Genomic DNA, 13,875 nt, shown 5'->3' with positions numbered 1-13,875 from the left:
CTGTAGGCATGTGTAAGAAATAAAAGACATTTATTGCATCATCTTAAAGCACCATTTCACAGGGGCATACCTAGTCAAACTGCCAAGCCATATAATTGCTATGGTTCTGTGGAGCTTTTTTACTTTGCAGGATTTGTGAGGGATGTGCACTTTATTCTTGCAAGTTTCAAGGCATCAAATCTCTGGGGACACTGTTTTATTATTATTGGCAAGCAATTAAATGTGCATTTAAATTAATTTTCTATCTATCTATCTATCTATCTATCTATCCATCTAGATGATAAAGAAATGTTGGATATGACATCCATCACACTCTCTCCTGTGTAGTTAAAACCTAAAGGCATGAAGAGTGTCATGGAAAAATTTGCATACACACTGGCTATGTGAAATGTACAGTAAAATGTTATATTCATGTACCATGATTTAAAACTAAATGCAAACAGAGTAGCATGCTGTTCCATAGCACAGGATTTTGTAAGGATGAAATTAGCCCAGTAGCAGTCCATTATTTTACACAGCATGATATACACATTTTTATTTATCTATTTTACCACTAGTCAAGGTGACTTTCCTATTTCAGTGGTGTGGCCTCCAGCCTACATGCTATCAGGGCAGTAATCTCATGGGCGTTGGGTGTCAAACTAAAATGAACATCTGGGATGATAATCGGGTGTTTTATCCCATGCAGTGTGGCATGATGACAGACAATAGTTGTGGAGTCTGGGACGTCTCAAAGTCAGTGTGACAGCGGTGGACACAGGTTTTACTGCGCCCACACAGATTTCAGTGACACTGACCAATCAGAGGACAGTCTGCTTCATAGACAGGAATATTTAATGTGTTTTTTACTTTCACATTTATACTTGAGAAGAGAAGCGTACATTTTTGACATTTGGAAACCGTAATAAACAATAAGCTACTGACTTTCAGCTTAAAATGGTTGTGAATCATAGGAGCAGAGGTGTAAAAGACCAGCCTGATTTAGTGGTCATCTTGTCTGTCTTTATAAACAATTGACAAACATCTATTTTTATTTGTTTATTGTTTATTTTTATGTTTTTATTACATATTCATTTTTGATTAATTCCATTATAAGTTGCATGCATTGATCATATTCATGGATAGTCATTGTTTTAACACAGGCCTACATATTGTTAAAGCTTGTATTAAAATTCATATTGAAAGAAGTTATTTTACAATGTGCAAATATATTTGATAGAACTAGTGTATATGAACACAAAAATACATTATCTACATGATTTCTTATTTCTGCTAATATCATTCTAACAATAAAGAGTAAACAGCGGGTGTAGGAGTATAATACAACTTACAACACAGAGAGAGAGAAACAAAGAGAGAAAAGAAAACAAGGAAAATGAACAGAGTAGCACACAATCTGGCTGCTAAAAAAACAGGCTGCTTGAAGACGCACTGTTTCTGAAACACTTACAGTAGACTTTGTAACTGCGTTGGAGATGTGATTATGGAGCTACAGTACATCACAGTGAAGCCTTGTCCAGTAGACACTTTTCTTAAAGTCTTTTAGTAGTGTCTATGTATAGTTAAGTAATGATTATTGTATTTTTGATATATTGTGTTGCCTGTTGTACTTGAATAGATAAAGAATTTGCACTGACACTGTCTTGCACTATGATACCATTGCACCTTTCTGCATTTTTTTCCACACCGCTCCTTTAAACATGCTACAACCAAACTTTACTGTAAGGGCACACTATTTATATCTTTCTTTGTATTTTTGTAGTATGTGTGCGTGGATGTCATATGTCATATGTCTGTGTGCCTATGTGTATGTATGTTGTGTATAAGCTATTGGACACCTTAATTTCCTTCAGGATAAATACAGTATCTCTATCTCTATTTCTATCTATCACTCCAGGTCAATGTGAGGAATAGCTATCAGTTTTTTCATGTCATGTTATTGTTTATTTACAGAACAATAAGCAAACAAGTCAAACCTCCAACTACATAGCCTATATACTTACCCCATGTGTTTAATCCTGTTATATTCAGAAGCAGAACACGTTCCTATTCACAAGCTTCTAGAATATATCAATAAAATAATATTTTTTTACTGATGCAGAATTGCCACTGGTGAATTCTCTAAATGGAAAAAAAAGTTTAGCTTTGACCAAAGGGTGCACTTTACTCTGAAAGTTGCACTTCACTCTGAGTGCATCCCCTACTGTGTGTACAATATATTTCATTAATAGATAGAAATCCATGCCAGGTCAGGAGTTCTATTAATGCTTCCACTTCCCTGAAGACTAACAACCACATATGGCTTTCTTGGAAAATGCAGTTTAGTGCCCACCCACGCTGAAAGAAAGAGGAATTAGGGACCTATTACATATGTAATAAACAATAGCCCAGCATGATACAACTTTGCTTCCCTTCACGCTACCCTCTTTCCTCTCATTCTGGCTTCATGTGTAAACATCATCAGGGAGCGTTCAAGGTCATGCAACTAACATGTACATATGTGCTTATTACCAGCATGGGGGAATACATGGGCCTACATTGCAGTAAATCTCCACGGCACCAATTTCACCACGTGACAGATCTGTATGTTACTGTAAATTTGAAATGCAGAGCCAGCATGAGACATAAGCAACCTGTAATCTATATCCACGACGTTCCACTTCTGGGATTGCTCCGTTGTTATCCCCTGTTATCCCCTTAATAACCAAAACAAAGCATGGCACGTAACAGCCCCCCATGACGATTGCGATTGGTTTAAAGAAATGCCATTAAACCAGAGCATGTTTTTCTCCAATCCCAGAATGCTGTATTGACTAGCCAGACCCTCCTTAGCAGCGCTGTGGAGGAAGGACTGGCAATGCGAGACTAACCATATATCAACAAAGGTTGTGTCAGTATTGTGTTCATTAATTTAGCTTTCTCCAAGCTGGGGACCTTCCCCCAAAGACAGCACAGAACAGAGCAGATAGTGCTCTAAACCTTTACAAAAAGATTATTTCAGTTGTTGAATGTAGTTTTTTCAGTGTAGAGTTCTGTCTTCCTAACCCCATCTGACCTGGAGCAACATACACAAATATCCTCCAGACTTGACTATTGAATGTCCTTATATTTTGAATTTGCCAGACAAATGTTTTCTGATTGCAATTTTTGCTGCTGGTAGATTATTGTCCAGCCATAAAACAGAACATAAAAACCCCAATCTTTGCCTCCTTGCATTGGCTCCCTTTAGAATATTGAATTAGATTAAAAGTGCTGTTACTTGGTTTTAAAGCCCGGCACGGTCTTGCATCTATTTACAATACATATCTGCTTGCACCCTATAGTACCATTAGGCCCCTTAAATCTTCCAGCCAAGATATGTTTACTACCCCACAGTATCATCTAAAAAGGATAACACAGAGAAATAAATCAGATTATTAATATTTTTATGTTTTTTTAGGAGTTGTCTAAAAACATAGTTTTATTCTCTTGCATACTAGTGCAATGTTTTTAATGTACTTTTTAAATTGGACTCTCCATAACAATAACACTGTACAAAGCAGATTTAGGGCTTTTAAAAAATATTCGGGTGCATTTTATGTCTTTATCAGAGAGTTGACAGTAGAGAGGACATGAGGAGAGAGAGATGGGGAAGAACCTGCAACAAGTTCCTGGTAGGACTCGAACCAGAGACTTTTGCATTTATAGTCAGAATGGTGGTTTAGGTTTTAGTAGTACTTTTTTGTGATTTGTCATGAAATGTAGCTGCAGTGATCATTTGCTCATTTACCTTTATTGATATTAATGAAAGGGAACCTACAGTATATTTCCAAAGCACACAGTCCATCCTAATCGAGTAACTTACCTTGTGTTACAACATGAAGGAACAAGAAATGTAGTAAAGACACATCCTGAAGTACAAATTGAAAAAAAGAGTGGCATGGCATGTATCTGTTCTCTATTGACAAAAATACATAAGTTAAATAGTAAAAAAAATAAATAATAAAAAATTAAAAAAAACATTTCTGCCTTGAAGCTTGGGAAGCAAGCTGTCAAGCACCACTAGGCCTCTATTTCTCTCTTCAAAGCATAACAGCATGACATGGAGAGGACTAATTGAATATATTTTTGAAATTCAGAGTAGCATTTGTCGCTTATTGCCACATATTTTGCTATTCAAATAAGAACAAATACACCAGCAATTATAATAATTCTGTCTCTGATCCAGGTGGTTTACAGTTTTGACATATCTTCCTACCTGTCTAAGAATTCAAGATGTTTTACTTTATGTCTCCTTGTAAATTTTATGGTGTCATTACTGAGTCGTGATATTAAATTGTGCTTGGATTTGGATTATTTTACTTTTTGTGAGTATGTCTTTTGCTGTGCAGAGCATTCTTCTCATGTAAACTATAATTTTGTAACTGCAGTGTTTGATGTAATTACTGTATTGATGGGGGATGATTCACACTTTCCATTATTGTTGCAGAATGCAGAGTTCTTTAAGTGGGTCTATATCAAGGTTCATGGCACTACTCAATAGAGCTTTGCATTTAATAGACTCGGGTCTGCTTGGTTGAGATGTTGCCAGTGCTTCATAGATTTTATTTATTTTCTGTACACAAGAGAGAAAAGTCACAATTCAGCTTGTTGGAAGTATTTTATTGTACACCCAATAAAAATTTAAAGTAGAGGATGCTCAATGAAAGATTTGTCCGGTTTAGTAAATTTTATCTTCCTCTGAATCACACACAAAGTGTGAATGTTTTGAGTGAATGAGACAAATTCAGACCTCATATAGGTAACTCAACATTGCCTTGTAAGCTACATATGCATGTTATCATGTTCCTTTCCCAAACATGAGCATATACTACAGTAGGAGCTCCGGCAAAGTGACCAGTGGCCTTCAAGAATTATGGATTAGGTCATGTTTACATTCGAAATGATTTAAATGGGATCTGACATCATGGAAATGGATGTGTTGTTAAAAATGAAGTTATTTTAGAGACACGGATACAATAACACTATTTCAGCCTCTCAATTATGTCTCATGCAGCTCAGGACTTCATCACTACGACCTTAAATGCCGCCCCTAATGTATCTCTAAAGCAATTACAGTGTGCTCCGAGGACTAATGAATATAACTTGCTTTTTTGGTTCAGTTTTTTCTTCCTCATTAGATCAAACCAGCTATTAGTCATAATGCTTCAGATTGATCTTGCAACGTGACATGTAAGAGAGTATTAAATAGTTTTCAAAAGATGGAAATAACAATAAGAAACAAGCACCCAAGGCCCTAACTTACAGTACAAGCCACTGCATTTGAAGGATATAATTTGGTTTTCATTGGGATAGTGATCACTCCACTGTTTAAATGCCCCAAATAACTGTGTGTAAATGCACACTGTGTGACCCTGTGATAAATAAAATGAAATTTGATTTATCTATTTGGTTGAATTCATCAATAGTCCCACTTGGTGCCAGACTACATTCTTTCAGTTTGCCTCATATCAAACTCTCTTTTATATTGTTTATGTCAATATATGCTATATCTTAAGCATACCACAATGCAGATACAGTATGTGCTACATTTGATGACACATAATTTTTTTTTAAGTGAATCGAAGGAAGTTAATTTATCTCACACCATGGGAGTTAACAACAAAGCCGAATCCTGGACTCCAGTGTCGTCTCTGTCTAAAGCTCCAGCAGCTTCATCTACCGATGTTTGCTTCTGGGATATCTAGGATCCAAGATCAATCATTTTCTCGACATTACGTACACCATTACATGACACAAACTTGATTCAACTGCATTTCAACTAGTCCAGTAACGAGGAAGCAGACTCTCAGTAGCGTGACCAAGTTTTTTGAGTGGACAGATTTTTTTTTATTATACAGTGACTTGATTGAATAATCACTCTGGTAAAGAAAAGAAAGTAAAGAAATGGGTTTATGTCTGGATTTACACAGTCCAGCTTGGCATGCTTGAGCGCTCAGAGTGCCAGATTATGAACAAAAAATGATAATTACAAACTTTCCTATAAATACTCTGCTGTATCAGTAATCTGTTATCTTGTGGGTTTTATTTACCATTGATTGATGACTGTATTTGAACACATCTTCACTTTAAACACTACATTCACTCAGGGAAATGTGAAACTGACAGGAATAAAGAATTGTTGATAGACTGATTATCATGACTGTAGTTCCTGTGTCTCTTTCTGGTGTGCTTTCAGCAGAGACAAAAGCAGAGATGTGGGGATAAGACAGCAAAAGGGAGGAAGGGACATTGTCAGAGAAACTTTAGAGGCAGAGAGAGAAAGACAGTCAGACAGAGACTGATGGAAAAAAGGTGAATTTACGATAAGTGCCTATATGAACTGAGGATGTAAGTTGTGATTCTGCAATGTTACTTCCTTAGTGTTCCACTGTTTGTAAACCACAGGGCCAAACTAAACAAAGTCAAAAGAATGGACATCACTTAGGCAGTGAGACAACATTTGTTTCAATAACCCATAAATCCAGAAAAGAAGACTTGCAAATGCCTGTCATGTCTTATTAACAAGAAGTGGTAACTGTAAAATTCCTCCAGATGCAAACTATCTCTCAACTTGTGTTAGGTCAGCCAGCATAATGGTCGGGCAATTTGTTTTTTAAAGAGAAGAGTCCAACCACGAATGGTCTAAAACCATTTCATGGCACCAATTTGTGATAGTCAGTGTATTTCTCTTTATGGTGTAAACACTCTTGTAACTAGTGTCTATGAACACACTAATAACTTGTAAAGACATGTCAGCATCCTAACAATTTAAACCGAGGGATTGTTTTTTTCTACAGAGTTAGGATGTTTGGTGCTAAGTAGAAGCCGCATTGATCAAAATAATTAGACTTTATCTTTTGAGGCAGTGCTGCTTTCTCAGATAAATGCTTGACCCTCACATGGGACAGTATATGATACAGTATACAGTGCAGGCATGCATGACTCTCATTAATATTCTAGTTTCCTACATAAAAACAATAATTTGTCTTCCTGAGTTCTTCTCAGTTTCTGCTTGCTAGCAACCCTGTTATGTTAATTTTGTACAAACTTTTATTTAGTCACAAGTCAGTTCTTTTTTTTTTTTCAGGACCATAAAGGTACAGATTTAAAATGTATGAAAAATAGTAGGGGTGTGCAAATTCATATTCGTATTGCGATTCAAGCTCTACCGATTCAAAATCGATTCATAGAATTCCAAAAAATTAATATTTTTTTTTTAATTCCCAAGAGGGCACTGCGTCAAATTCACACTGATGCCTGGGCACTCTTATTATAATCAAAAGAAGAACGAGTGCAGCAGAAGTAGTTTAGTCGGCGCAAACAATAACAAACCTCACAGAATCATGCTATATGCAGGCTTTGCAAAGTGAAAGTTGCGAATGTTAAGTATTTTGGAAACACCGCATGACACAACACACTCACACACTTGAGAACTCACAGGGTACGCCATCACCCAGAGATTAACATTAAAGACGTGGACGAACAACAACCTAAAGTACCGTGCCAGTCAACCAACGCACTCTCTTTCAATTTTCTAAACTCCCACCAAACTCTGAACGAAAAGCTCTTTTTATCAGTTTTATTTTATACTTGAATTAAATCTATTTGAAAGCTGGCCAAAGCTTGGCACTCTGCAGTTTTTAGTTGCAAAAGTATTTATTTTTGTATGAAGACATATAAAGTAATTTCAAACTACATTTAATGTGTTGTGTTTCTTTTCTTTTAAATTGTATGTCTACTTCAATCACATGGGAAAAGTAACTAATTGTTTTTTTAAACGAGAATCATTTTTGAATTGAAAATCGATTTTGAATCAAATCGTGAGCCTAAAGATCGATATTGAATCGAATCATGACATTTTCTGAATCGTGCACCCCTAAAAAATAGTCACTGCAGGGTAAAGAGCTTCATCAAAAAAAGCACAGTGAAGTCTGTAATGCAGTCTACATTTTGTGGATGCAAATTATAGAATAATTCCCTTCTGTCTGGATTAGATAATGAAACAACAGCATGAAATGGGCATACCCTTTTCACCTGTCTATCACCTGAAATGTTATTATTGAAGTGTATGCTTCTAACACAACTTGGTTATAGAAGTTCACTAAATTCAAATAAACTGCTCCCAGCCAAGAAATAGTCGGACACATAACGCGGTTGATTACGTTACTGTTGATCATCTATCCATCATTGTATAAAGTCCGCCCTGATAATTTGATTGGTCTGAACAGCTCTGGTTCGAGCATAGTTGCTCCACAACGGATCAAGTCCAGACTGAACTTTCCGACCTCAAATGTTGTGGGCAGGGCTAAGTTCGACTGGCATCCAGGCTACAACTATATACTATTTCTTCCCCAAAAATTGGCCCAATAATTTAGACAGTAAAAGCTGCCCCCAAAATATTATATACATTTTCTACACTGCAAATGAGATATACCATGTTAATTAGTGAGCTTTAGAGAGTATGGCAGATTATTTTACCTTTGGACAGAACCAAGCTAGTTTCCCCATTTCGAGTCGTTATGCTAAGCCAAGCTAAGCAGCTGCTGGTGGTAGCTTCATAATTGAACTTACAGACATGAGAGTGGTATCAATCTTCTCATCTAACTCTCAGCAGGAAATCAAAATGACCCAAGTATTCCTTTACAGTAAGAAGATTGTCAGAGCTGAATGCAAATGCACACATCTACACATCTACACATCTATCTACTCTCTGTGTGTGAGAATAGTAGCTGTTTCTAGCCATGTCCTCAAATAATGATTTTGTGGGAATGTAATTCTCTCGCTCACTTTAGTACATCAGTTCCATATTTTTGTATTGTATTACTCTGCTCATTTCACAGAATTAGACAGTTCCATGTCCACTGTATCAGTTTGCTGTAGGTAAACTGTTATATCTTCAAGCTAAAAGAGAGAGAAAGATGGAGTAACTGGCATTGCTGTCACAGAGTCAAACTGGAACAAGTACATCTGTAACCGGTCTGAATTCATGTCTTATCTTAAACTTTTTGCCATGGCACCTTGCCATTACGCAGCGACCTGTGGCCATTTTACTTTTTTAAAATCTGATAATGGCCATAGCACACTAAATCCCCTAAGCTGTTGCAAATGGAAGGGAGAATTTCAACAAATACTCCGTTTTATCTTTTAGTGAAAAAGTAGACCACAGGTGTTTAGTTTTTTTTTTTCCAGGGAAAACAGTTAATTAAAAGAGTTAAGTAGATCAATTTGGCTTGCTGACAAACCCAGTTATACAGGATAGTTAAGTCCATAGTGTGTGCACTGCAGGTTCAACATTGCAGCCATATGGTGAATAGACGGTTATTAGGCCTGACACCAGAGTGAAGGGATAGGAAGGTGGACAGGTGATATTGCCTGCTGTACACTAAAGTGGATGGATGGTTGTTTTATGGTTGTGTTAACTTGTCAGATCAGGTATTACTCAGCTGTTAGATTGTTAGAAAGAACTAATTAGGGAGATACTTGTAGGTGGAAAAGTTACTGCTAACCACCTCCCAAGTAATATGAGGTGCATGCACCAAATGTCTTACATTGCACTTGTTCTACAGTTTGTGGTTTTGAAGCTATTAATTCCTCTATTCTCTGCCCATATCAGACACTTTGAAATGCTAAAATTAGGAGGGCTGCAACTAACGATAATTTTTATCATTGATTAATCTGCAAATCATTTTTTTCAATTAATCTTTAAGTGTCTGTGAGACGTCAAAAAATGGCCTTCAAAACTTTACACGGGACATCATCAAATGTCTTGTTTTGTTCTACCAAAAGTCCAAATACCACAAACTATTTATTTTAAAATGATGTATGACAAAGAAAACCTGATTTCTATGCTCTAATTTTACTCTATATACTGTGGAAAGTGGACAAAAATCTGAAATAAATGGTCTGACTTTGAATACATATTAAAACTCTTCCCTTTGGCATATGTTTCCATGATGTGACTCAGTCAAGGCAGGCTACTACACTCCCTGAGCCATAGCATTATTTGACAGAATACATTTAAAAGTAAAAGCTAAGGAAATGAAGGAAAATGAAATGTACTAGTTTATGTGTACTGAGGGAGTCATTCAAGTGCGTCTGCAGGCAATATCTTGGTTCAATAGGTACCGTGGCTGTATAAGTATGCCCTATTTTTGACAACCTGGATATGGTTATTTTATGCGTAACATCACTGTAAATGTTTTTGTATTTATTTATTTATGTAGTATTATTGTGTCTACTAAGCTCTGAGGGCCTGGTCTTGCTGTGGCTTTCCAAATGATGAGACCAAATTCCTCTTTATAGTTGCATCTCCAGACCTCTGTTGCTTTACTGCTTTGGGAGCAGTGGCAGTTCAGACTTTCACTATAAACATGGATGTGTCTGTGAGCAACACTATTTCCCTGTTTCTGTTTCTCATATCATTTGTTAGGTGGTTTTAAATGTTATATGCTGGGATACTTAATGTTGGCAGTGTGAAAATGAATTCACGCGTGTGCCGTCATCTGTTTCTCATACGTCACTGTACACGCATCTTCCTTGGAGAGTTGTCACAATGATTGTTAATCTCTCTTATAGCAACTGCAATACCTGTTGTGAGCATGAGAAGGTTAGTTTATTAGCCTATTATAGGTGTAGTATACCATTTCTAAATGAATTGTCATTTAACATATGTGCTGTAACCGTGATGAAACCATGGGATACATTTAATCTGATGTGTAGCTATAAAGCCTAGGTTTTATAGTCCTTACAGAAAAGACAAAAACTAAGGAAGTATCAGTTGTATTCTCACTATGAATTACAAGTATAATGAATAGACACATTTTTGGCACCTGCTTGTGCTCAATGTCTCATACATTTTAAATTAAAATGATCAAAAGAGTCAAAGAATTTCCAACAATGTTGAACGGATCTGGCCATCAGTCTAATCGAAAAACCCTCTGGTCTAAGGAGCACAAAAGCTTTTAACCTTGCAGAAATGGTAATATAAGATGTAAGCTGTGGAAAGCAGAGCAACCAGACAGGCAGCTCCTAAACTTAGGGCCAATATTCTTGTTCCTGAGTTGAAAGTAAACTGCCTAAAATCCTTTTCAGTACCCTTCCCAGTGATGTGCTGACTTTGAGCTGAAAAAGTGATGTCTAAACAGAAAACTATCTACCCAGATTCAAAAGGTAGAACTATCTAGGAAGTGTAGAAAGAACATCTTCTTTGACCTTGTATGGCATCAAAAAGCCCATAAATATTAAAAAAGTCTGTGTCGGATCCTTTGCCCTCAACAGTGCTGTGAAAGGTCACAGCCACAACCCAATCCAGTCTAAATCTGTTTTCTAACACCACAAATGACACGTGTGTAATGTGTAAGGTCTCTGCTTGAGCAATGTTATCATCATCCTTCTGTGCAAAATAACTGTATCGCAACGACCCAGGCCGCTCAACTGCATCATGAAACCAGCAAATGTATTATTTGTAAAATGAGATGAAATAAATATTGAGTACTATTTATTTGAAAAGTTTTCCTATAAAATCCCACCCATGTTTGGCATTGTGCATAATGTCTTATTATGTATGGTAGGAAGATGGAGGGAAAGAAACAGAGCATCGGTTGTATGGTCACGGAAATGTTTATTGCAAGGCTGGCCCATAAATCACAAATGTATGTCATCCATTGTCATGACATGTAGGCTATACACAAATCCTCCTCTTTTATATGACATTAAAGTGTTAAACCCTAACCCTATTTTTCTGTAAAGAAATGTGTGTATTCTAATTTAACACTAGCGTGAGGCACTCTGGCAAATGCAGGGTTAGAGAGAAGAAAACAAATATTACAAACTGCAGGAGCATCTAAGTACATTGTCAAAACCAGTAAGAGCTAATCAGAATTGATCCCCATGTAGCAGCAACACTCAGGAAACCCATCCATTGATAAACACTTTCTTGAGAAAGTCATGCTGTGACTCCAGCAGTGGTTTTTAGTTTCCATTTGTGAAAATGAGCCAGCAATTTATTTCTAATCCAAAAATGGTAGCAATGGGCTAAACACAATAGCGTCTGCATTGCTCTCTCACTATGATTTATGGGACAGAATCTCTGTATATTTCTTTGCCGATAATAAGAAAATACAGCAATAAATCTGGAAATGTCAGGCAATTTTGTTATCACCTTGTTGGAATATCTGAATACATTATCTGCTGAGAGGAGAGGAGAGGAGAGGAGAGGAGAGGAGAGGAGAGGAGAAGAGGAGAGGAGAGGAGAGGAGAGGAGAGGAGAGGAGGAAACATGTTAGACATTGGGCTGTTGGTGTTCAGTGAGCAATGCAACAATTGGTTCTGGCACTACTGCTGTACTGTACACTGGAAGAGTCACGATGTTATACATTTGCTAATTCTAGCCTTTCAAATGACTGTTTTGCGGCGTTAACCTGTTTTATGTCAATATTGCATATTGAATATGTTTGGATTTTGGACTGTTGAATGGACAAAACAAGCTATTTGAAGACTTCACCTTGAGCTATGAGAAATTGTGATTTTTCACTATTTTCTGACATTTAATGACTAATCAATTAATCAGAAAAAAATCACCAGTAATGAAAATAATAGTTTCAGCCCTAATAGATAAAATACCTTTTGATGTTGATTTGCCAGATTTCAAACAGCAGAGGCACAATGTTTGTGTCACAACAACATAATATGTTCTAGTGTGCAGTATACCATGATATAATTATGTATAATCATTGTGTAATTATATAATTATGGTTCCTGCTGCAGTAACACAGGATAGATGCAGTATTTCTTGAAGAAGTGCAGCTACCGTATTTATGAGCTTGCCTTCGTATACGGCAGAGATCAGTAATCACTTAGGATAAATAAAGCCCACATGCACACTCCTGTTCCTGGACATGCTTGTTATCATTGCAAAGGTCATTGAAGCCCCCACCCTGCCATCCCCACACTGCCCCTCTGTCATTTGCTCGCACACACACACACACACACACACACACACACACACACACACACACACACACACACACACACACACACACACACACATATAAGGAGAACAGAGTGCACAAGGAAAGAGGCTGGTATGGAGCTCACTAGCTCATTTGTCTCTTTATCAGACTGTGTCTCCCTCTCTCCAGAGGAGGTGTCTGTTTGAAGAATGTGCCACGGTTGGGAGGATGAATTTGCATGATGAACTTGGAATTTATTTATTTATTTTCCATCAGGCAGCACCCCACCATCATTCCCATTCCTAAAGCTGATTTCTATTATACGCAGAGCAGCTACATATTCTTTGTCAGTTAAAGCCAATGTCTTGGATAATGATTGTGCCCTTTAAGCTGTCACACATGGAAAAGCAAAGATTTGTTACACTTCTACAGAACATTCAAACATAAATTCTCAGTGTAGCATTGTAAAGCACCATAGCTTTAGATGCACATTAGGTTGGCTAGGTAGGCAGAAGAACATGTGAAAAATATAATATGATGTAGGTGCACTACGTGACACACAATCTGATTACAGCGATCACACATTGTTTCACGTTGTCATATGTCGAACATTGACTTCCAAGCTAAGCATCTCTTACTTGTTTTGTGAAAATGGATACTGCAGATGGAGGAGCACTACTCACAGACAATTCATTTTCACAGATGTTGCACCGTTTTAAAAATACTTAAGCCCCCTTCAAACCTAGGATGATAGCTATAGAGCTATAAGATCATCTCAAGGCAAAGGAATACTTTATCATCACAACCACAACTATAAATTCAGTCAGAAGGATAACTACAGCTGCACCTAGAGGCATTGTCAGACTGACATTTCTAGCGGTAAATATTAGAACCACTCCAATTG

This window comes from Sander lucioperca, chromosome 3, assembly GCF_008315115.2.
Source record: "Sander lucioperca isolate FBNREF2018 chromosome 3, SLUC_FBN_1.2, whole genome shotgun sequence".
Lineage (NCBI taxonomy): Eukaryota > Metazoa > Chordata > Actinopteri > Perciformes > Percidae > Sander > Sander lucioperca.
Note: the sequence above shows the minus strand (reverse complement) of the source record.